This window comes from Lutra lutra, chromosome 13 (genome assembly GCF_902655055.1).
Source record: "Lutra lutra chromosome 13, mLutLut1.2, whole genome shotgun sequence".
NCBI lineage: Eukaryota > Metazoa > Chordata > Mammalia > Carnivora > Mustelidae > Lutra > Lutra lutra.
The window spans coordinates 85,064,631-85,085,829 of NC_062290.1; the positions used below are offsets into that span (position 1 = coordinate 85,064,631).

Here is a 21,199-nt window from a genome sequence, read left to right on the forward strand (position 1 = left end):
CCCTGTTGGTTTGTGGAAGGTCTGGGACTGGGCTGGGTCCTCTGGGCCAGCTGCTTCCTCACCTGTCTGCTCTTACACAGCAGCCCAGAGCTATGCTGTTCAGGAGGTAGGACTGCCTAGATTAGGTGCACAGGCACTGGAATTAGACGGTCTGTGGTCGAGCTACGTGCTCAACCACTTATTAACTGGGTGACTTTGAGCAAGAGAATTTGTTTCTCTCAGTTTCTGTTCTAAGCCTCCTTTGTCCCATCTGTAAAATGGGCATGAAGGTAGCATAAGACCTCCTTCAGAGAATGGCTGTGCAGTTGTGAGGCTGGCACACGGTGGGTATTCAGTTGGCATCATTATAGTTATGGATCACACCTAGGCAGAGCGTTGGGGTAACCGCTCCGTGCTCAGCGGTCAGTGTCCCTCCCTGGTTCTAGTCTTCCTGGGGGAACACAGCACAGTTCTGCCTGAGGAGCACAAGCAGTCATTGTGGAAACAGGAACTGTGTGAATCAGGCGCGGCCCTTCTTGGGGGAGGAGGTGTGTGTCTGTTCCCTTAAGGAGTGCACCAGGGAACTGAGCAGCAGCCTTTGGGGCCTTACGGAGACTCTGTCTCCTTAGAGGGGGTCTTAAGCATTCATTAGTAGAGCCTTCCAGAAACCTTTGCACATTGGCTTTTACTGTCTTGGGGTCCACAGGATTTGGAGAGTTCCAGATGAGGAGATGCTGGCACTTTTAGGGCAAGGAGCCGCACCTTCACCACCGTGTGGAGATACCCCTGGAGCCTACTTCTGAATGTGTGTTTGCATTCAGTAGGCACATAATAAGCCCTAGCTGACTGGCCAGTGTGACCAGGCCCGAGAATGGAGCAATGTTAGTAGATGGGTCCCCAAGGATGCGGGGGAAGGATCCACGGAGTTCGCTGACTTCCAACCCTAATCCTAAGTGTCTAGAACCCGAGAAGGGGGGAGGGGAGTCTGCCGGGTCTGACTCGCCGTAAGAGTTTGGGCCTCAGTTTCCCCGTCTTTGAAATGGGGGGCTTGGCTGGTCGGATCACTCGCGGCCGGAGGGGCTCCGGGGCGCTGAGGGGTCCTGGCGCCATGCTGTAGCCTCCGGGCGCCCCCCGGGCCAGCGTGGCGGCAGCGCGCACGAGCGCAGGGGGCGGCGCGGCCCCGCGGTGGGGAGGGGCGGGAACGCGCGCGGGCCCGCGCAGGCGGCGGCGGAACCCAGCGGACGGGCGTGCGGCCGCGGCGCCGCCGACTCGTGTGGGACCCTCCGTTCCGGCCGGCCGCCCGCCGGGCCGCGCGCCGCTCCTCCCGCCAGCAGCCGAGCCGCCCGCGCCTCGGTGAGTGGCCTGGGACCGGGGCCCGGCAGGGTCGGACCGGGGAAGGGGCGGGGGCCCGACGGCGGGGCGGTCACCCCCAGCCGGGGCGACGGGGGTGCGCGTGCGCGCGCGCGCGGCCGCGACTCGGCGGGGGACAGCGGGCGGGGGTGCACGCGGGAGGCCGGGGCGCGAGTGAACTAGCGAGTCTCAGCGTGTCGGCGGCCGTGCGTCCGAGCGTGCGTGGGCGGCGTGTGTCTGTGTGTCCCTCGGGGTGTGCGTGCTGGGGCGGACACCGTGCGTGTGCACGTCGGAGGGTCTGGGTTGGGTGGCTTGCGGTGAATGAGTGCGGGGGACACGGGCATGGCTCCCCTGTTAGCCATTTATTGTTTACTATTTGCCGGGGAGTGTGCCAAGGACTTCACGTGGGATCCCACTTTTGTGAAGGAGTTGTGTGGGTTCAGGGAGTATGTGTGCGCACGTGGGTGAGCGTTCACAAGTGATTTGTGTGTGCATTAGTGAGCTTGCGAGGACAAAATTTCTGTATACGCCGCGAAAGAGTATTTTCTGCCCAGGAGTGTGTGAGTGTGTTTACTATGGAGGGTGAGGGTCCCCCCTTGCACCCACCAGGGGTCTTGTAGGATGTGCCCACCCCTGGCCCTGATGCCAGGGAGCCCACGGAGAGAAGTAGGCTGGGGGTGGGCACCCGGTGGGTGCTGGGCCTTGTGTGGTGACTGAGGGCGGAGGTCAGACCCGAAGAGCTAGGCTGGGCTTGACAGAGTAGGGGAGGCCTTGGAGCCAGGCCTTGGTGGGGCCAACTGGCAGGACCCAGGATGCTCATGCTGGGCTAGGGCCCTGGTGGGCCTAGCAGAGCTACTTGGCCTGGTACTAGGGGACTTGTGTTCAGTTCTTCCTAAATACTCCTCTGGGTCTCTTGGGTTTGTTCTTGCCCCTCTCTGGTCCTGGCAGATTATAACCTTTCCCCCAGGCCTTTGGGGTTGACAGGGTCCTGACCCTGGAAAGCCCAAAGGTCCCAGGACACTTGTCTGTGTATTGGAGGGTCTCTCCCTCTCTGCCTGCTCTGCTAAGTAGATAGATATTAATCTGATTTATTCATTTGGTGAGCCTGGGCTCCAAGCATGAGCCCTCAGGACAGTAACAAATTGATCACAGCAGGCTTGGGACACTGGTTTCCAAAGTCTGTCCTGCAGTTTTGACGGGCCGTTTTTTTGGGGGGGGGCTTTATAAATGTCGAAAATCTCTGCTGTCGAAAGTCTTCATTGCTTTAAGGGCAACTTTAGAAACACTGAGCTCCCTTGTTCGCCCTGAATTTTCCCAAAACTCAGCTTGCCTTTCTGAGGGGAAAATGTCGTGCGCAGGCAAATCTTGGAGGCACATTTAAAAATTGTGGTGTTAATGGAAGAAGAATTTCATTGAAAGGGACGGACGCGCAGAGCTGAGCCGGCTGGAAGCGTCTGTTCCCAACGCAGCAGCTTCCCGAGTGAACTTTGGACGTCTTCTTTTAGCAAACAAAACCTGGAAGGAAACAAAAAAGATCCACATTCTTTTTCTTTTTTGTCCTAAAAAAATGAAACACACACACACACAAAATACCTTCTGGGTTTGCTGGAAATGTTGCCTCTCCTCTCCCCTCAAGGCCGGGCCCTCCCTCTATCCCCCACCCCCAAATAAAATATGCCTGTGGGGAGCTGTGAATGAGTCACTCCCTGGCAGAGAGCCCCACGGGCAAACATTTGGGAAGGTTCTTGCCTAACTTCCCAGAAGAAAAGGCCCAGGATTTAAAATGGTCCCTGTGGTTTGTCAGCCTCTGCCGTCCTGTCTGCTTCGGAAATGACTAAAAAGTAGTTTCTGTATTCAGAAAATAAAGTCTCAGACTGAAGCAGTGGCCCAGGTTGGTCTGGGCTTTGGGCCATTCAGATTGTTCAGGTTTCAAGAATGGAAGCTCCTGGCTTTGGGTTGGGGGTTGGGGAGTGGGCATTTCCAGTGGCCCTGAGCGAGGAGGGAGCAGGGAAAGGGGATGACGGGAAGGCGTGTTTAGGGAGCACCTACTGTGCAGAGAGACAGAGAGATCCAGCCTGGGACTGCTGAAAGGAAGTTGAGGCAGAGTCCTGTCACCTGCTTGACTTCAAACCTGTCCTCTGCACCAGGGATGTGACACTTGTCTCCTGAAGGTGCACAGATGGGGTGCCCAGTGCTTTCATTCACACCTGCTCCTTTAGTCTGCCCCATGAGGTAGGGGGTTGTCATCTCCATTTTACAGATGACGTAACTGAGGCTCAGAGAGATGAAATGCCAGGCATGGTTTCATGAAAGTAGCCCACACCTAATGGCCACTATTTATCAAAGGTATGCTATGTGCCAGGCATGGTGCCAAAAGCTTTAAGGGCCTTAATTCATTCAGTCCACTCAGCAACACGCAGATGGGAGCTATCATGACACCCATTTTACAGATGAGGAAACTGGGGACACGGAGAGGTGAAGTCATGCGCCAGAGACCATGGACTGCTATGCGTTTGACCCTGGGATTGAACTCAGACTTGTCTGAGCAGAGCCTGCACAGTCTTCCCACAGGACCTGAAAAGTCATGGTCCCTGTATTCCAGGTTCTTGTGGGGCTGGGTTCCTCGCCAGGCTCCCAGCTTGGGGGAGAGGCCTTCCTGAAAGGGCTGCCCTCCTTCCTTGTCCTCTTCTGCCCCTCTGCTGTGGACATCCCACACCCAGGGCCGGGACTATCAGCTAGAAAGGGCTCACAGTTCACATTTTTTTCTTTCCTCATGAAGTGCCAGAGATTGGTTTCAGAAGGGAAGTGTCAAAACAATCGTCAAAAAGAGAAGAATATCCCCTTCCTCTTCTCTGGTCAGGCCAAGCAAGGGAGTTAGAGCCTGGAGGGAGGAAGACCCTGGTGAGTCATCCAAGATGAAATGCGGGTTGGCATCTCCAGGCCTGTGCGGGGAGGAGTCCGCTGGAGCACTGCCCTCAGGAAGAGCCCAGTGTGTTCCAACCCTTGGTGATGGCAAGTTACCCCCGGACTCCCCGTTCCAAACATCTGACAACAGGATCATTTCTGCATAGGTTTCTTGTCACTCTCTGTTCTGGCCCTGTGCCTGTCTCTCTGCCTCATTCATTTCCATTCTTATCACGGGTTTCAAGACATGGTTCCCAAAAGGAATGTAGTGTGTGAGGACCTGTGCGGTTTGGGGGGTGTGCGGGTGGCCCCTGCAAGGGTCCTTTGATGTTGGAAGGAAAAGGTATTTCTCTCCCAAGTACGCTCTGCGAATTGATGAACATTTGCAAATTGCTTTGAGATGCGTTAATTTAAGGTGTGAAATAATAGATCTTGTGCGAAGGCTCAGCCACGTTTCTGGCATTGATGGATTTCTCTCCCGTCTGGCCTGTGATTTGGGGAGGTAAAAATAGTCCTTGTTTCTACATTTTTTCATCTTTATTTATTTATTTATTTTTGCTGATGTCATTCTTCTGAAGCGGTGTGTACATCAGCATGGACCTTCCCTTGGCTGTCACTACGGATGGTTGCCAGAATGCTGGTCACCAGGACGTGCAAGGGTCCTAGGGATCAAGGGTGCTCCCGGGGTATGTGTGGGGAGGTCATCTGGGGTGGTCTCACCCTGGGTGTGTGAAATTGCTTTAAAACGAATGGGAGGTAGATGGCCAGGATTCGCCAAAGATCTTCAGTGGACTTTTTGGTATTTGGCCATTTTATATCTGACTCTTGGGTAGTGACAAGATGGTCTTTGGGGAAATGTTTTTTTATTTTATATATATATTTTTAGTGATTTATTTATGTATTTATTTAAGGTGAGTCCATTGCCCACTGTGGGGCTCGAACTCATGACCCCAAATCAAGAGTCAGATGCCCCACCAACTGAGCCAGCCTGGTACCCCCAAAATGTTTTTATTTTAGAAAGAAAAAATCAGGGGCGCCTGGGTGGCTCAGTGGGTTAAAGCCGCTGCCTTCAGCTCAGGTCATGATCCCAGGGTCCTGGGATCGAGCCCCACATCGGGCTCTCTGCTCAGCGGGGAGCCTGCTTCCCTTCCTTTCTCTCTGCCTGCCTCTCTGCCTACTTGTGATCTGTCTGTCAAATAAATAAATAAAATCTTAAAAAAAAAAAAAAGAAAGAAAGAAAGAAAAAATCAGGTCAGTCAGTGGCTTCACTCATTCCTGTCTGAGCTGGGTGACATGCTCACAGCCCCTTCTTTGGCCCAAACTGAATTAGAGCAACAGCCTCCTCAGACTCCGCTTCCAGACAGGACCGGACATTGGGGCAAATCGGTTGGTGGTGTAACTTCCTGTGACGTTCAATTTGGGAACTTGACCATGGAGTGTGATCTAGCATTTTGACATCTGTCCCTCTAACAGACTTGGCTGTGTGGAAACAGACCCACATACACAGCCTCTGCTGTGTTGTCTCCAACTCTGGATTTTTCCACAGACGACTGCTCTGGTGGTCTGGTGGCAAAGGCCCAGTCTTCTGGCCAGGCCTCTTGGCATCCACCAGCAGGATCACCGCACCCCAAACCCAATGGGCAGCTTTGGCTGGGCTCTCGGGGACAGATGAGTGAGGGGCCTGTGGAACTGAAAAGTGCAGCGGGGATCTGAAATGCATTCAGTTCCAAGGACCTTGATCCACATGGAGCCTTTCTTCCTTTCTCTTCCACATCTGCGTGATGGTGACCTCATAGAAAAGAAAAAGGGGCTTTATGTAGGAATTCCGTAGAGTGTGAAGGAATTTCTGCGAGGGAAGGGGGAGGGAAGCTGCCACTGAGAGCCAGTCAGGCTGCATTTCCTTGAGTTGTTTAAGTCTCACACTTCAAAATTGGGCTGGGGAGGGGCAGGCAGTGCTTGACCTTGGAGAACAGAGCTGGCGCCTTAGAGGAGACCTCCCCAAAGCCCAAGACTCCCTTAGAGGAGAACTCCTCAAAGTCCCCAAGTTGTAGTTGAGGAAATGGGACGAACCCCTCTCTGCAGGTGAGCAGGGGAGTCAGAATTTGTCCATGACCCCTCTCCCCAAGGTCAGCCCTCTCTTGTTCCTTGTTGTCCCCAAAGTCTTTGACAACTGGGAGTTGTCAGGAAGACATTTGCAAAGGGGCATTGGGTACCCTGCAAATGACCTTCGGCTCTACCCCCGATAAATCCAGTAGGCTCACCATCCAGAGAAGAGCCACATGCCCATTTTACAGAATGGAAACTGAGGCCCAAGGAGGGGAGGGTGCGAACCCACAATCACATTAAGAACTTGAGTTTTGGCACCGAGTGGAGTGAGGTGGGGCGTACCAGAGCAAGTCATTTGCCTCCTCGAGCCTCAGTGTCCCCATCTGGGAAACAGACCTCCAATGGCTGAGGGAAGAACGACAGGAAATAATGGGTGTAAAGCCCTCCACATGCGGGTGTCTCCCCAGAAATGCTTGATGCTCGCTGCCTGAGATTTTATGGGAGGTGAAGAAACTATGTGTTTATTAAGGACCTGCCCAGGGTCACTGGGCAGGAAGGTTGCTTCCCTGTCGAGAGCATTTTCAGTGCCCCTGCATCTCGAGGCGCTAAATCAGGCCACAAGCAGCATTGGGATCTCTCCCAGGTGCCACTGAAGCCTGGCCCTGTGGTCATGACCCTCAAAATAGCGGGAGGAGACATGGCAGTTTGGTAAAATGAGGCGGGACACAAATCAGGGTGCTCTGGGCGGTTCAGGGAAACGTTCAGAAGTCAGCATTTTGTGCTCCCCCACAACGCTCAGAAAGGGAGCCTTCGAAGGTTTTGATGCGTCCTTTTGGCGTTGGAGGGTCTCGGGAGGCCCTGAGAGCGGTGTCAGCCACAGTGTGTCATTAAGCAAGGCAGATGTTTTGTTAATTATTTACACAGTGTTGGGGGTGGGCAGGGGGCCCATCAGAGGTCTGTGCTGACAGGAGCGTCTGTCACAGACCTGGGCCTGGGGGCAGGAGTCCTCCTCAAGGGCCTGGGGGCGTCCCTTCGAGTTTGTGTGGGGCTGGCTTGTTGTCCTGAGGGAGAGGGCAGGGCCCACGGAAGTGGCCACCCTTCCAGAGGACGCTTCTGTGGGCATCTGTGCAGCTCTTTATACCTGACACCCCACCCTGGTGCGTGCGGTAAGCGGCGAGCATCAGTGGTTCGTGGAGTCACCCTTGAATCCAGCACCTCTCCTCCCTCACCTGGAAAATGGGCCAGTAGCCCCAGGCTCAAGGCCCTGGATTCTTGGACACTGGGCGAGGTGGGGGGTGATTTGCCTTAGAAACCCAACTTTAGGACTAGAATTGTCAGAAGGAAGGGGTCTCAGATAAGAGCCTTCCCCGAGAGGTCACAGAGGGCGAGGGACGCCAGCTGGGGACCCTGTTATGTGTTTTCTAGAAGGAGGGTTTGCACGGGAGTCATTTTAAGAAAAGATTCTCATATGAAATATCCATAATCTAGACGTCTGTGGAGACAGAAAGCAGGTTGGCGGTTCCCCGGGGCTGAGGGAGGAGGCACGAGGAGCTGCCGCTCAGTGGGAACGAGGCTTCCTTTTGGGTGATGAAAATGTTTCGGACCCAGAGAGGTGGCGAATGGGCCAAATGCCACCAAATTGTTCACTTTAAATGGGTTAATTTTATGTCACGTGGAAAATGTTTTTATACAAGGTTCTGATGCTTTAAAATATAGGCATGAAAGCCTCTCATTTTACAGATGGGGAGACTGAGGCCCAGGGAGGCTATGAGCAGTTTCCAGGGGCGTGGTTGACCAGGACGCTTTCCCACCTATCAGGCCAAGGCTCTGGTCGTGGGGCGTGGGCCTGGGCTGTGTGCAGAGAGTCTGCGGCAGAAACACAGACCTGGTCACTGCTGCGTGGGTGGAGCGGGCTCCCTGGTTAGCCACACGCGGCCGTCCGTCCACGCATTCCTTGGAGAAATAGCTCCTGACGTTGTGGGTCAGTGTTATTCTGGGAGCTGGCCTGGAGCCCCTCTCATGGCCCCACCCTGCAGCCCTCTAACCACCTGGGGAGGAGGACAGGGCTTGTGTCACACACCCCTGGGGGTGCCTGCAGGTGACATGTCCCTGGCTCACTCCCGGGCAAGCAGGAGTGCTGCTTTCCAGGGAGGAAGGGCCTCCGAGCGGGCCTCGAGGGAAACACGACGTCTGCCCAGCAGGATGGGCGCGGGAAGCCTGGAAGTCTGAGAGCGCTGGGGCGCAGGGCCAGTGGACCCCAGGGTGGCAGGGGGGGTGGCGCTGTGCAATGGGGAGTTGGGAGCGAGACCGGGGTCCTAGGCTGGGGGCAGCCCCCAGCAGGGGGAAGCCAGGAACTTCTGTCACTTCCTCAGCCGTTGTCCCCTGTTCTTTGTACGGGGACTAACCCTGTATTACGTTCCGTTCTAACCCGTCACACGGGTTAGCTCCCTTCCTCCTCCCGGCAGTTCTCCGAGGCGGGTGTCCTTATGCCGATTTTATGGACAGAGAAACAGAGCCGGAGACTCAAAGATGTGTGGCGCTTAGTTAATTGTCGCGGCACCGAGGTTAGTCTGTAGAGTTGGAAGACGGAGGCTGCCATCTGGAAACGCCTGTCGTATGGGCTGGGAGTTGGTGCCCAGGCGCGGGGCCCGGGAGAGGGCCTCCCAGGCAGCTGGAAGGAACAGCACGTACCAGGGAGCAAATGGTGGGAGAAGGGGCTGCCCAGGCCTCCAGGGATCTGGGGGAGATTTGGTCATTCTTGCGAGAACAAGTAACATTCTTGCTACCTCTGCCTCGCATTTCTAAATAGTCTTTCTCTCACTTACTCTGCTCCAGCCCCGGCGTCTCCTTCCTTTTCCTCAGACGTGATAAGCTCATGCTCCCCTCTGTCCTCTCTTCCCGAAATCCCTTTTCCCCCTTGTGTTCCCATGACTTGCCCCCAGCCCTCATTCAGGACACCACAAAAGTCACTTCTCCAAAGAGGCCCTGTTGTCCCTGTCCTGTTGAAATGAACCCCTCACTGCTTAACTCTCCATTCCCTGACTCGGCCTTATTTACCTTCAGGACCCTTACCCTTTCTGGATTCTGTATGTTTGTTATTCCTCTCTCGGACTAGAATGTAAGCTCCGTGAGGATAAGACTTGGTCTGTGGACTACGACTGGGTCCTCGGTGCCCAGGGTGGTTCCTGGCACATAGTAGGTGCTCAGTTAATATTTATAGAATGAACAGGAAGTTTCAAGTGGGCAAGTGGAAGGATGCTTGAAGAATGTCTATGTGGACTTGTTGAATCTGTTAGTAAACATTGCTTCTCCCAGTGGGCAGTGAAGGGCTGCGTTGTGCCCACTGAGCCACCGCTATGCAGAGAAGGTTTCTTAGATAAAGGCTCAGGTTATTCCTAGAGAGGTGCCTAGGCCTAGAGAAGGGCTTGTACCTGACGTTATCAGGGTCTCTTCCTTTGCTCCTTTCCTACTGATGGGGCTCCTGATGCCTATATAGGAGTGGCTTTGGTTTGGAATGGATGGGTATGTGTCTTCAAGCTGCATTTTCTATTGAGTATACTTTTTTTTTTTTTTTTAGAGGGCTTATCTTTTGAAGGTTGCTTAGGGAAAGGGAGGTGTTTAACTCTCCCAAGCAACTCCAGAGTCTACCCAGCCCAGAGAATGGGGAGTTGTGTGTTGAAAGGGGAAGGGATTGCCTAGTTGGTGTGGCCTTGGCGGGCTACCAGGGTGGGGGCCCAGATGGCAGGACCTCTGGGGACCACATGGCAGACAGACAGGGAGCCCACCCATAGGTTTGGTGGGTCCCATGGAGTCCAGCCGGATTTAGTTACACCAGGATCTAAAGTGTGGACTCGGTGTGCCTGAGTCAGTGTGTGTGCATTTCCTTTGTTCATCTCCCCCAGGACTTTTCGGAGCCTTTTGTGTTTGTTTTAATTGCCAGCCTCCTCAGCTCACCCAGGAGGGAATGAGGACTGGATTTTTGTCTATGCAGAGCCTGGGGACAAGGGTGAGGGCTGCCCACTCTTGATGGTGACAGCACAGCATTTGGGAACTATGCAAAGAAAATACTTTTACTCCAAGCTAACAACTTTTGTTTGCACATGCTTTATGACATCCCAGGCCTTCCAATATCCCCCGTCTGTCGGTTAGGCATGTGAAGACCACAATTTCCAAACTCTCAAAAGGGCAGTGGTCTGTAAAAGCATTTTAGTGACATTTGGGGACAGGAGAGGCTGTTTGGAAGATGCTATTTGGTTGCCAGTACATAAGAAGTTTCTGGATGCTCGAATGGCTTATGGGGTGGCATCTTTGAAACTGCACAGTGCTGAAAATTCTGGGACATATGGTCACTGTGATGTGCTAATGTTAGCAATCGAGATATTTAATTACCCAGAAAAACCCCTTTGCCTATCCACTACGGGTTACTGGAGAGCCTTTATTTCTCAGGAGGAAGGTCTCACACTGTGTAATCCGGACCAGCAGACAGGGAGTCATTATCCCTCATTAATTTATTAGCTAATTAAGTGATTTATCTGGTCATGCATTTATTCCTCCCACTGCTGCTCATTGGCAACATTTGCTGGGTCCTACTCTGTGCCTGGACTGGTGCTGGACACTGGGGATAGGATGAAACTGAAGAGCAGATAGGACTGAAGCCCTGCTGGGTGCCAGCCCGTCCCCGATGCTGTGGGTGAAAGGTGCATTCCTCTCCCCATGGACATTTACTGAGCACCTACTATGCGCAGGCCCATGGAGCTACCGAATGAAAATGACACGGTGCCTTGTGCTTTGAACTCTCATTGCATTTTGATGGTGTCTCTTGATCCTGGCCTTCTGCTTTCTGTGGCAAACCCAGCCAGCCACCGTTCACAGGTCCTCGAATGAACCAGAAACAATCCAGATGCCCCAGGAACCAACGTGAGAACAAGGCATCCCCTTCACACATTGTGTCTCAGCTCCACATCTTGCCACCACCCAGCAATTTGAGACAGAATGTGAGATCTCGTGGTTGGCTAAATACATAAATATTTTATGTCTCGATATTCTGAAAACGAAGCCCAAATGCGCAGAACTGCAGCACATCAGTGCTATAGATCATATGTTATAATAATCTGATGACGTGTTATTTAAATATTTATGGACTGATGCGCCATGACAATGGGGGGAGAGAGTCTTGGAGCAGAGTCGGGGCAGATGCTAGAAAGGAGGGAGCAGACCCACACGATCCTGGGAAGTGGCACGCAACGCTCAGGTTTGGGGTGTGAGGTTTTAGGGTTTCAGGACGACAGCAGCGGCCAGCTTTTATTGAGCACCTGCTGCGAGCCGTGCCCTTGACCAATGTCATTTCATCTAGTCCTCACAGCCACCCTGCGAGGATGTGACTCTTAGTAATCCCAAGTGACAGAGGGGACACTGAGGCCCAGCGCAGGTCAAATCTGCCCTAGACCCCACAGCTGGAGTGGCCTGGGGTGCGCCCCAGGTCAGCGGTTCTCTGAGCTCGTATTCACTGTGTGTTCTGCTCCATCCATGACCAGACCTGTCCGAAAAGCTGCCGCCACCACCTGGAACTAACTGGATTTCTAAATCACAGGAAAAAAGGCAACTGTGAAATGTTGGGCAGGACTAGAAGCCACAGGAACAAATCTGTAACCCAGGAGGGGCGATCGTGCACCCCCAAGGAGCCACCAGGCCCCATGCCTGGCACACGGTGGGGGCCCTGGATCTAGCACTTCTGCCCCTCGGCCATTCAGCTCGCTGCTGGTTTTGTGGTCGTGCGGGGAGCTGTCTGCAGACTGTCCCCAAGTTAGTGCCCGGGGCCCCGGCCTTTGCATACACCTTCCCCTCTCCCTGCCATGCAATCCTGCAGAGCTGAGACGCCTCCCAGCCTTCGACAGTCCTGTGAGGAAGCCCCCCTGTCTCCACCTTACAGATGAGAGGCACCTGCCGACTCCCAGAGCCTAGTCCCTCCATGCGGGAGCCATTCCTTCCACGGCCTCCCAGAGGCTCTGCTGGGTCAGTCTCCTCCCACTGGCTGTGCCTCCACCATCGGTCCTGCCCGTTTGATCACTGCTCAGTGTCCTGCTCATTGGCACATCCCCAGCACCGGAAAAGGGCCTGGTCCACGAGATAACAATAAGTGACCAGCGGTTTAGCTGCAAAAAAGAAGTTCCAGGGACGGGTGAGGGCAGAGCTGAGTTCTGAGAAGCTCTTTGGCCAGTGACCGTGTCAGACTGCGTGGATGTTCCCCTGGGGCCTCTGGGACAAGGGCTGGGGGTCAGAAGGACATATAGATGGAAGGTAGGGCCTGCTACGTGATTTGCGTGGCCCAGCACAAAGTGAAAATGCAGGTCCCCTTGTTTTAAAAAGCCAAAAAAAAGCTTTTTCCTTTACTATCTCTTCCTACCTGTCGTGGTGGCTTTTCTTAGCGACTGAATGCCATGCTTTCTCGGGCACAGGGACACTCACCTGCCCCCATGACTGCACCCAGGCCTCTGCCAAGGTTGGAGGATGGCAGAGGTCACTGGGGACGGGGGTCAGGAGCAGAGCTACCCATGAGCTCAGGCTTCATCGTCCCACCACAGGCTTCACTTAGCCCGCACAGATTCCAAGATGAAGACTTTAAGACAGGGGACACAGAGCATGAAGCCCCAAGCAGCCTCCAGAGGGCAAGACTGGGGGAGACGGAACTGCGCTGGTCACATGCCCATGAAGCTGTCCCTGATGGAGAGCCATAGCCTCCTCCCACCGGCAAGCACACTGCGCAGAGCTTGGGGCCAGATTTTACTTGGGGGAGAAGTTCCACCATGAGGTACTCTCTACAGACCACCAGCCTGGGCTGTGAGTGCTGTGGTTGGCCGGCTGGTCTCCCGCCTCACCCCGGGCCTCTCGTGCCAAGGATACACCGTGGACGTGGGTCTCAGTGGAAATGCCCCCCTCATTGCATTCCTCGCGTAGTTGCCCAGTGTTGCTGCATCGACAAACCCATCCCTTCTGACTTCTTGTCCTTGCGTGATGTGTGACAAGGTCAGAAATCAGATGATGAGCTTGCTGACCCACTCGCTCGGGAAGAACGCCAAGCAGGTGGTGCCCAAAGGATGAGAGAGGGCGGGGAGCTCAGATTCCGCCAATTTCCCACGCTGCTCCTTGCCCTGAAACGGGGCTGGGGCTGGTGGCCACAGGATGTGGACATCTAGCTACTCTCGAAAACGTGAATGAGGGAGGCTCAGGAAAGTTCACTCTTGTTTATTTAGCACCTACTGTGTGCCAGCGATGTGGCCAAGTATTTCATCTGTGTTGCCATAGTCAATCTCCACAATAACCTTGGGCTGGCCCCATTTTTCAGAGGAGGATAACTGAGGTTCAGAGATGGAAGCCACCACTCTGAAGCCATAAACCACGTGGTTTGGAAACTGAGGTTTGAACCCAGGCCTGGGGCCCCGCCTGGCTGCGTCTTGTGCCTCCACTCTCCATTGCACGTGTGTGGGGACGGGACAGGAGCCAGACTGTGGCCTCTGCTGCTTGTCAACCCCTCCTTGGCAGGGAGCAGGTCCCGAGGCTCTAGCTGCAGCTCCCGCCTCCCCAGACCAGTCTCAGGCCAAGATACGGGGGGCGGGGGGAGGCGGTGGGTTAACCCGGACAGCCTGCATGCCAGCCAGGCCTCTGTCTTCTGCTTGCCACTCCCCTTGGCTTGTTGCTTCCCGCTGGGGACCTCAGTTTTCTCACTTGCAAAGCCAGGGGCACATCTTAGTTCCTGTTCCTGGGGGGGTTTTCACGACCCAGTGAGGTAGGCACGGGCATAGCCGCCATTCAACAAGAGGTCGCTGTTACTGTACCGAACAATTAAGGACACCGCGTGGGGTGAGGACGGCAGCTTGGGGACACCTGTGACACTCCGGGGATCCTCTCCATGCTGGGACATTAGCAGTCACTCAGCCCAGAGCTGCCCCCTGGGACTCTTCCCTTGCTCGTTTTGTGTGGTCATTCATTGAGCCAACAAAGCCAGGCACGGTTCTAAGAGGCATGACGAACAGAAGAGACAAAATGGAGCTGGCCTTCTGGCTGGGGAGAGCCGGCATAAAGAAGACGGGCAAAGTACGTCCCGCGTCGCTGGTCCAAGTGTGGGAGACAGACGCATGGGGCTTGAGATGGGGGTCTCTGCCCTGGGGTGGTACTCCCACGGCCTCCTGAGATTTCTCATGTTGTCTGTCGTTTTAGATCCCAGCTCCCCCAGGAGGGCTGGGATGGCCTCTCAGACCTGCTTTGCCTCAACTATCTTTGAGAACATGGGACTCTTCCCTCGGGCTCTCCCAAGACCTTGAACTGCTCCGCCTCAGGGCTGCTAGCTACCAGCGCCGACCTGGGCAGGTCCTGGCCATACGTTCTTGTGCCGACTCCTCCTGGTGACCCTGGGAGGCAGGTCCTTTAGTCCCGTTTTACAGACAAGGAAAGGAAGGCCGAGCGAAGCTGAGTTGGTGGCACAGGAGCACACAGTAGGTCTGCGGCTGAGCCAGGGTTCGAACCCGGGCCTTGGGCTCCCAGAGCACACACACCCCCTAAACCATTCTGTTCTAGTGTGGGTGGATATCTTTGTGTTTCCAGGCATGAAAGGAAGCCATGTGTTCTCCTCAGAAGAGCAGAGGCTCAGCAAGGCCCCTATCGTGTGTCTGGACCGTGCTGGGCACCGCAGGAGGGTATAGACGAAAGGAATGCTCAGACTGGCCAGGAAGTCTTTGCTCCAGGGCTGTGAGGGGGTAAGGTTAGCTCTGTGGTAGGGATGAGGACGCTGAGGCTCAGAAAGTTCCCCTAGCTGGCAAGTCATGCAGCCCCAGACAACCTGTCATCAACCACCACTGTCTCAGGCCGGCTTCACCCTCTGCCCTCATTTTGTACTTGGACCAACCGAAGCCCGAAGAACAGTTCAGTGGCTCAACTCCAGATTGGAGGGGAGTGAGCCCTTTGTGTAATTTTGGAAATGGACACCCTTCCCTCAGTGAAATCACTTTTGAGATGCCACCAATTCTCAGGGCAGAAGACCAGAGAAACTCTAGTGGGCCATGAGGGCCTGTGGGCATGGGCTGGGGAAGGGAGCTGGGTCAAGGGTTCCTCGCTGGCCTGACACCAGGGCGATAAGGTTTCCTGACATGGTGGGACAGGGGAGGGTGCAGACAAGCCCTTTCAAAGAAAACGTTTCCAGAGCTGTCCCATCCCACCATTAGCAAACAGTCCTTAAACAGCAAGGAAACCGCCTTCACAAAATGGGGAGCTGGCAATCAGACCTATTTATTTAAGCCCAGAGTCGACGAGGCTAAAGACCTCAGCTCTGAGTGGGCATGCCGCCTCACTGTAGCAAGGGGAGCCTAATCTTCAGGGTTTTCTTCCCATTTACGGGTTTTTCTGTTGTTGTACATTTGTAAAATGAGGCTTCTGCTGGCAAAAGCAGGTTTTAGCGCGCGTGCAGCTCTTTCAAGACCTAATAAGGCCCCAAAGGAGGGTGTGTTCCGGCAAGGCTTTCCTTCTCCCCCGGGGGCGGCCCGGTGTGGCTTGCCTCCCGCACTTCGGGCACCCGGACCATCCGTCTTGCTTCCCATTAACAGAATTACCACCATCACTTCTGCAAGGATGAGATGGGCCCTTTGGAACTGCCTTGGGGACGGAGGCAGGAGCAGCCACCACGCAGTTTTGCTTAGAGGGGAAAGGACAGAAAAAGAGAGCAAAACGGAACTCTCGCAAATGGACAGTTACCTGGGTCTGAAGGGCCTGGGCCCCAGAGGGAAGGGGCCGTGGGACGGGTCCAACCCTGCTTCCTGCTCATGTTCCCAGGTGGGAAGTGCCTGACCCCTCTCGGAGGAGAGCGGACCACCCAGGTGATGGGGCCTGGGGTTGGCAATCTGGGATCCTACCTGTAGACCCCTGTGTCAGGCAGCAAAGAAGTTGGGGCTGCAGGTTAGAAAGACTGTTTCTGCCTTGGCTTGACCTGCGTCAGGATGTCGGAGTGATTTCCTGATGGGTGGCTGGGGGGTGGCGCGGGGTGGGTCCAGTCTCTCTGTCCTCGTCGGTAAGGGAGGGACCAGGAGCTCTCTGCCCTTTGAGTCTCCTTGGTGGGCCCTCGATACCTGGCTTCAGGGTGAGGCCAAGGCCCACAGAAGCCACAGGGTTGGCCTAAAAGCAGGAGGGAAATCGAGGAGAATCCCAAAGCAGTGGTGCAGTCACCGGGGTGTGTTCCGGGGGGAAAGTCCTGAGTCTAGACCTTCCACCTCGCCAGGGCTGAAGGCTCCCCACCCCATGCCCAGCACCTCCTTCAGCAATGCCGTTCTCTTAACAGGGTTGTTGGTTGTATAGAATTACCCCCTGTCTTTTTAAGAGCAGCTCCTCGTCTTGTTGCCGTGAGTGCTTTTTCATCCGTGTCCGTCAGGGGCTTACACATGCTAGCATGAGCTAGGCTTCCCCTTGAAACAGTTCCGTTTTGTAAGTGAATCCCAGGCTCAGAGAAGTGAAGAGACTTATCTGGGGTGACACAGCAATGCTTTGGACCCAGATCCATCTCCCCTGGAAGCCCCTGCGTTGGTACCAGTAAGGATCTGCAGGGGAGAGCCCGGTGGAGAGGGCGGGCTGGGTGGAGTGCTGGGAAGCAAGAAGCGGGGTTAGCAAGACAGCTCGAGAGGCTCTCTGGGGCCAGTGTGGTCAGTGACAGGTGTCACCTGGGATCAGGGTCAGGCAGGCAAGGTGGCCTTGGATGCTGAGCTCTGGAGTGATGACTTGATCCGGAAGCTTTGAAGGCTGATACAGGAGGGGCCGTGTTTCTGGTGGCGTTTGTGGAAAATGGTCTGGTGAGGGTGGTGGTGAGACCGAGAGGCTGGGGAGGGGGCACCAGTGTGGATGGGTCACTCGGAGGCCACAGTTCCACCAGGAGGGCCTTTAGCTCTACACCCCACCCCACTCCCAACTCTCCCACCCCCATCCCTGCCCTTCCTGCTGCGTGTCTGGCGGGAGGCCCCTCACCTCTGAACCCCAGCCTCTCTCACAGCTTTCTTGTGAAAAGCAAGGCCGGCACCTGCGACTTGCTGGGGACAACGTGAGAATAAATGGTAAAATATGTAAAGTGCTCAGCGCTGCTTTGGGAAGGGGGGAGAAGGTGCCGTGGTTGTGTGATGTTCCCCAGATCCGACTTCTCCTTGTTGTTTCTTCCCTCCCTGTCAGAAAAGCTGTTTCAGTTGCTGGGGATGAGCGAAGTCGGAGTTAATGGGAGGGCATCTGCAGAGGCCTGGCCCGCTCAAGGTGTCTGTTGCCAAACACCTTCATCTCCCGATTTCCAGGCCGTTTCACTTATCTGCAGGAGCCCCGGTTCTAACGTGCTTCCCAGGGATTGAATTGTGTTGTCACTGTGATTGAGTTCTGATTCTCCCTTGATCGATTGATTGATGGATTGATCTGGCGAAATCAGAGGCAAAGCCGTGAAAGCGACCGACTGAGTTCTGATGGACATCTGTGGCGTGTTGTGTGTGTTGGGGGGTGAGCTGGAAGCAGAGCTTCCCCCACCCATCGGGAGTCGGCCCGTCTGGCAGCTGGCATTAGCCATGCCGGGAGTGGGGCTCACTGCCCTGGGTTCAGTGTGCCACAGTGCAGAGCCGTAGGTGCGCCCAGTGGAGAAGCTGGCTGTTCCCAGGATCTGTCCAGGCCAGGTTTTCCACGGAGGCAAGATTCCCAGGACGATGAGCCCAGGCTAGCCCTGGGCTAGCCTGCTGTGCACCCTCCCATAGAGGCAGATGGGGTTCTGCCCACCATTAAGGGACTCAGTCCCCTGTCCACCACAGGGCCTAGCACCTCCTGGGGACACACCCCAAATATTTTTATGTTGAATGGATGGATGAGGGTAAGGAGATAAACGGGTCCCATGCTGGCTGGGTAACTTCATGGATCTAAGGTCTCATTTTTATCATCACCAGAACCTGTATTTTAGCTGGGGAGACTGAGATTCAGAGAGGTGAGGATTATGGCCAAGACACCCAGCAGAGAAGCCTTGGTTGGTCCGCCCATGTGTGACCTTCCACTCCCATTAGAGCTCTGGGCCCTTGGACTGACCTTGCCTTCTAGACGCTAAGCTCCCCCAGGGCTGGAGGTAGCCTGCCCAGACCAAGTCTGCACTCCGGCTTCCACTCCAGGGCCAATCTCTCCGAAAGAGCACCCCCCACTCAGTGCTGGGCCGAGATGGGGGTAGGAGTGCCTCCTGTGTGCTGGGCACTTGGCCTATGCCGGCTCATTGAACAAGTGAGCCTTTAGGTAGGTCTTCTCCCCATGTTCAGATCACAAAAGTGAAGCTCAGAGAGATGCATGAAACCTGGCCAGAGTTTCCCAGCAAGTAAGGGAAGGAGCCCAAATTCAAATGCAGGAAGGCCAGTCCCAGCTGGCTGGAGAGCAGGTGGCCGGGACCCGTAATCAGAGTCATGATGTTGGAAGCAGAGCTTTCCCACGTAGAAAAAGCAGGGAGTCTGCCAGGGTTGATGGGCGTGGAGGGGGGCAGCCCCTTGGTTCCCCGGGAAACAGGCTAGATCTGGCCCCAAACCCACTCAGTCCCTGTGCGGCCACCCCAGCCCATCTCTTTCTGGCTTCTGTTTCTGCCCTTGTGCAGTGGGAGGACAGGAGGACCCGAATTCCCCAAGTGCCAAATGTGTGCCAAGCAGTTTGATGCATAGCTGAGCTCATTGTCGCCGTGACCATGGGAAGCCGGATCCCCTTATCTGCTTAGTCTGCTCAGCTCCATTCCCCCCACCCCCGAGCATTTATTGCTGTCCAGTGTCTGTGTCCACCTCTCGACTGCTCGACACCTCTGGGGCAGGGAAGACCTCCTCCGCCATGTACCTCGGACAGCAGTCAGCTCTGCGAGCCTTTGAAGAACTGTTTGACGACTGATGATGGGGCGAAGAGGATACCGAGGCAGCAGGCAGAGCCCCGGGCCTGTCCAGTACCGGCAGTGGCCTCAGTCATGGACCGGCTCTCAGCCCAGAACGCCAGGTGTGCCTGTCTGTGTCCCCGAAGGTTCACACTGCCCGAAGAAACTTCCAGTCTGCGCCTGTGGCTTTGGATCGGCTCTGTAAAAGCGTGTCCTGTGACTGCTCAAGGAATCTGGGCCTTTTGCCCAGAAAAGAGTGTGTTTCCTGGCTTCCTGAGAACTGGGGCCCATCCTGCCCCTGGCCTGGGCGTACAGAATGGAAGGGAAGGAGAGATGGACTCCGGCCCGGAAAGCGACAGCATCAGACCTTATCGTCTGTCTGAGGATGGCTGCCCGGTGCCCGAGACTGTCCCGGCAAGGCCGCCCCAGAACGGCCATTAACCCTGGCACTCCAGGCAGAAGTTTCTCCATCATCTAAGGCTTTCTCTGAGGGGGGATTGTGCTTTTGAGTTACTGGAAAAGGAGCCTCCCTCACCCTTAGGCTGAGTTCTACCCCCAGACGGCTCTCCCAGCACACCTCACTGGGTACCACGTGGCAGACATAGGGGGTGACCTTCACGAAGCCCAGGGCGACGGGTTTCCAGTGGGTCACCAGGCTTCCAGGGCCAGATGTCTCGTGCACCTCTTGAGCGCCTGGCCTCTAGCCATTGCCTCCGAGACTGGGCGTGGGTTTACGATGTGTCTTTGAAGAGAGCCGGAGTCCCCCGGCCAGTGATGTCTGTACATCGAGTCATTTCACGATGCGGTTTCCTTCTCAAGGGACGGGTCTGTGCTTCTCCCTTGTTGCCCTGCTTTTCCCTTATATTTTCTTTTCCTGGTGACCCTCCCTTAGTGACTGGCCTGGAAGGCGTCCTCCCAGGGCAGGGAGATCACCTAGTCCTCAGAGGGGATTTGCTGGAATTACCCACGGGTTAACTAGAAGAGACTGGACAGATCGCTGAGAGGGAGAAAACCTTTTTTGTGGACGTAGGAGCACAGGGGAGACAGGCTTCACGTCTCCTCGGCCAGGACCAGAGGGAAAAAACAGTAACAACAACAAATCCCCCAGCAGGTCCCAGTGGCTTGAGTTTGCTGGTTCCTGAATGCAAGATCCAGGCTAGGCCTAGGGCCGCGTGAGACTTTCACCCACCCATAGCGAAATGAGAAAATTGAAGGACAGGCCTGGCATCAGCTACTTTCTTACGTCAGGGGTCCTCTTTTCTGCAGGATGGTGACAGTAGATGGAAGTTTTCCTGTAGATGCCAGAAAAAGTTGGCAGCCTTCCGTCCATCTTTGGAATGTAGGGGAAACGTTATAGGCCTGTGAAATCCCCAGACCTGGGAACCACTGGTTTACTTCCTCTGCAGCAGGAGAAGCCCAAGTTGAGCCTGGAGCCTTCCACGAAGCCCACAGCGCCTGGGGACCCCGGGATGCTGGCAGGCTGGGCACACCGGCCGCGCGTGAGATGAGGCGGGAGCATGTTCATGTTTGTTTCCACAAACTGGACGGTTTACAACATCTGTGGTTACTCTCTCACGGTCCTCCAGCTAGAAGTCTAAAATCAAGGTGTTGGCCTGTTCGGATCCTTCCGGAGGCTCCAAGGGAAGATGTGATTCGCGCCTCTCTCCTTACTTCTGGCGGCGGCGGGCAAGGCTTGGCGTCCTTCTGTTTGTAGACGCCAGTCTCGGCCATCACAAGGCCTTCTCCCTGCATGTCTCTCAGCTTATGAAGACACCAGTCCTTAGACTCGTGATGTCCTCTTCACTTGATTATATCTGCAAAGAGCTGATTCCCAAATAAGGCCACAATCCCAGGTTCCAGGTAGACGAGTTTTGCGGGGACACCGGGACAGCGGCCTGAGGGTGTGGAGAGGAGGAAGGCCTGTCTGCAGCAGGCATTGCCCAGTGTTAGTGCTTTGAAGCTTTGGCAGTTGTTTGCGTTAAAACAGGGTTCCCAAGAGGGACTGTCGTGACTTCCTGTGATTGCAGGGCCCCG

General features: G+C 55.2%; 1 protein-coding gene across 1 annotated transcript in view; it reads left to right on the top strand.

The window, feature by feature from the left end:
• The first annotated feature begins 1,201 nt into the window (after positions 1 to 1,201).
• Positions 1,202 to 21,199, top strand: part of NEK6 (NIMA related kinase 6) — an 81,717-nt gene continuing 61,719 nt past the window's right edge. The window contains exon 1 of the mRNA XM_047699320.1: positions 1,202 to 1,332. The gene's annotated coding sequence lies outside the window, so the exon portion shown is untranslated. The remainder of the gene's footprint in view (positions 1,333 to 21,199) is intronic.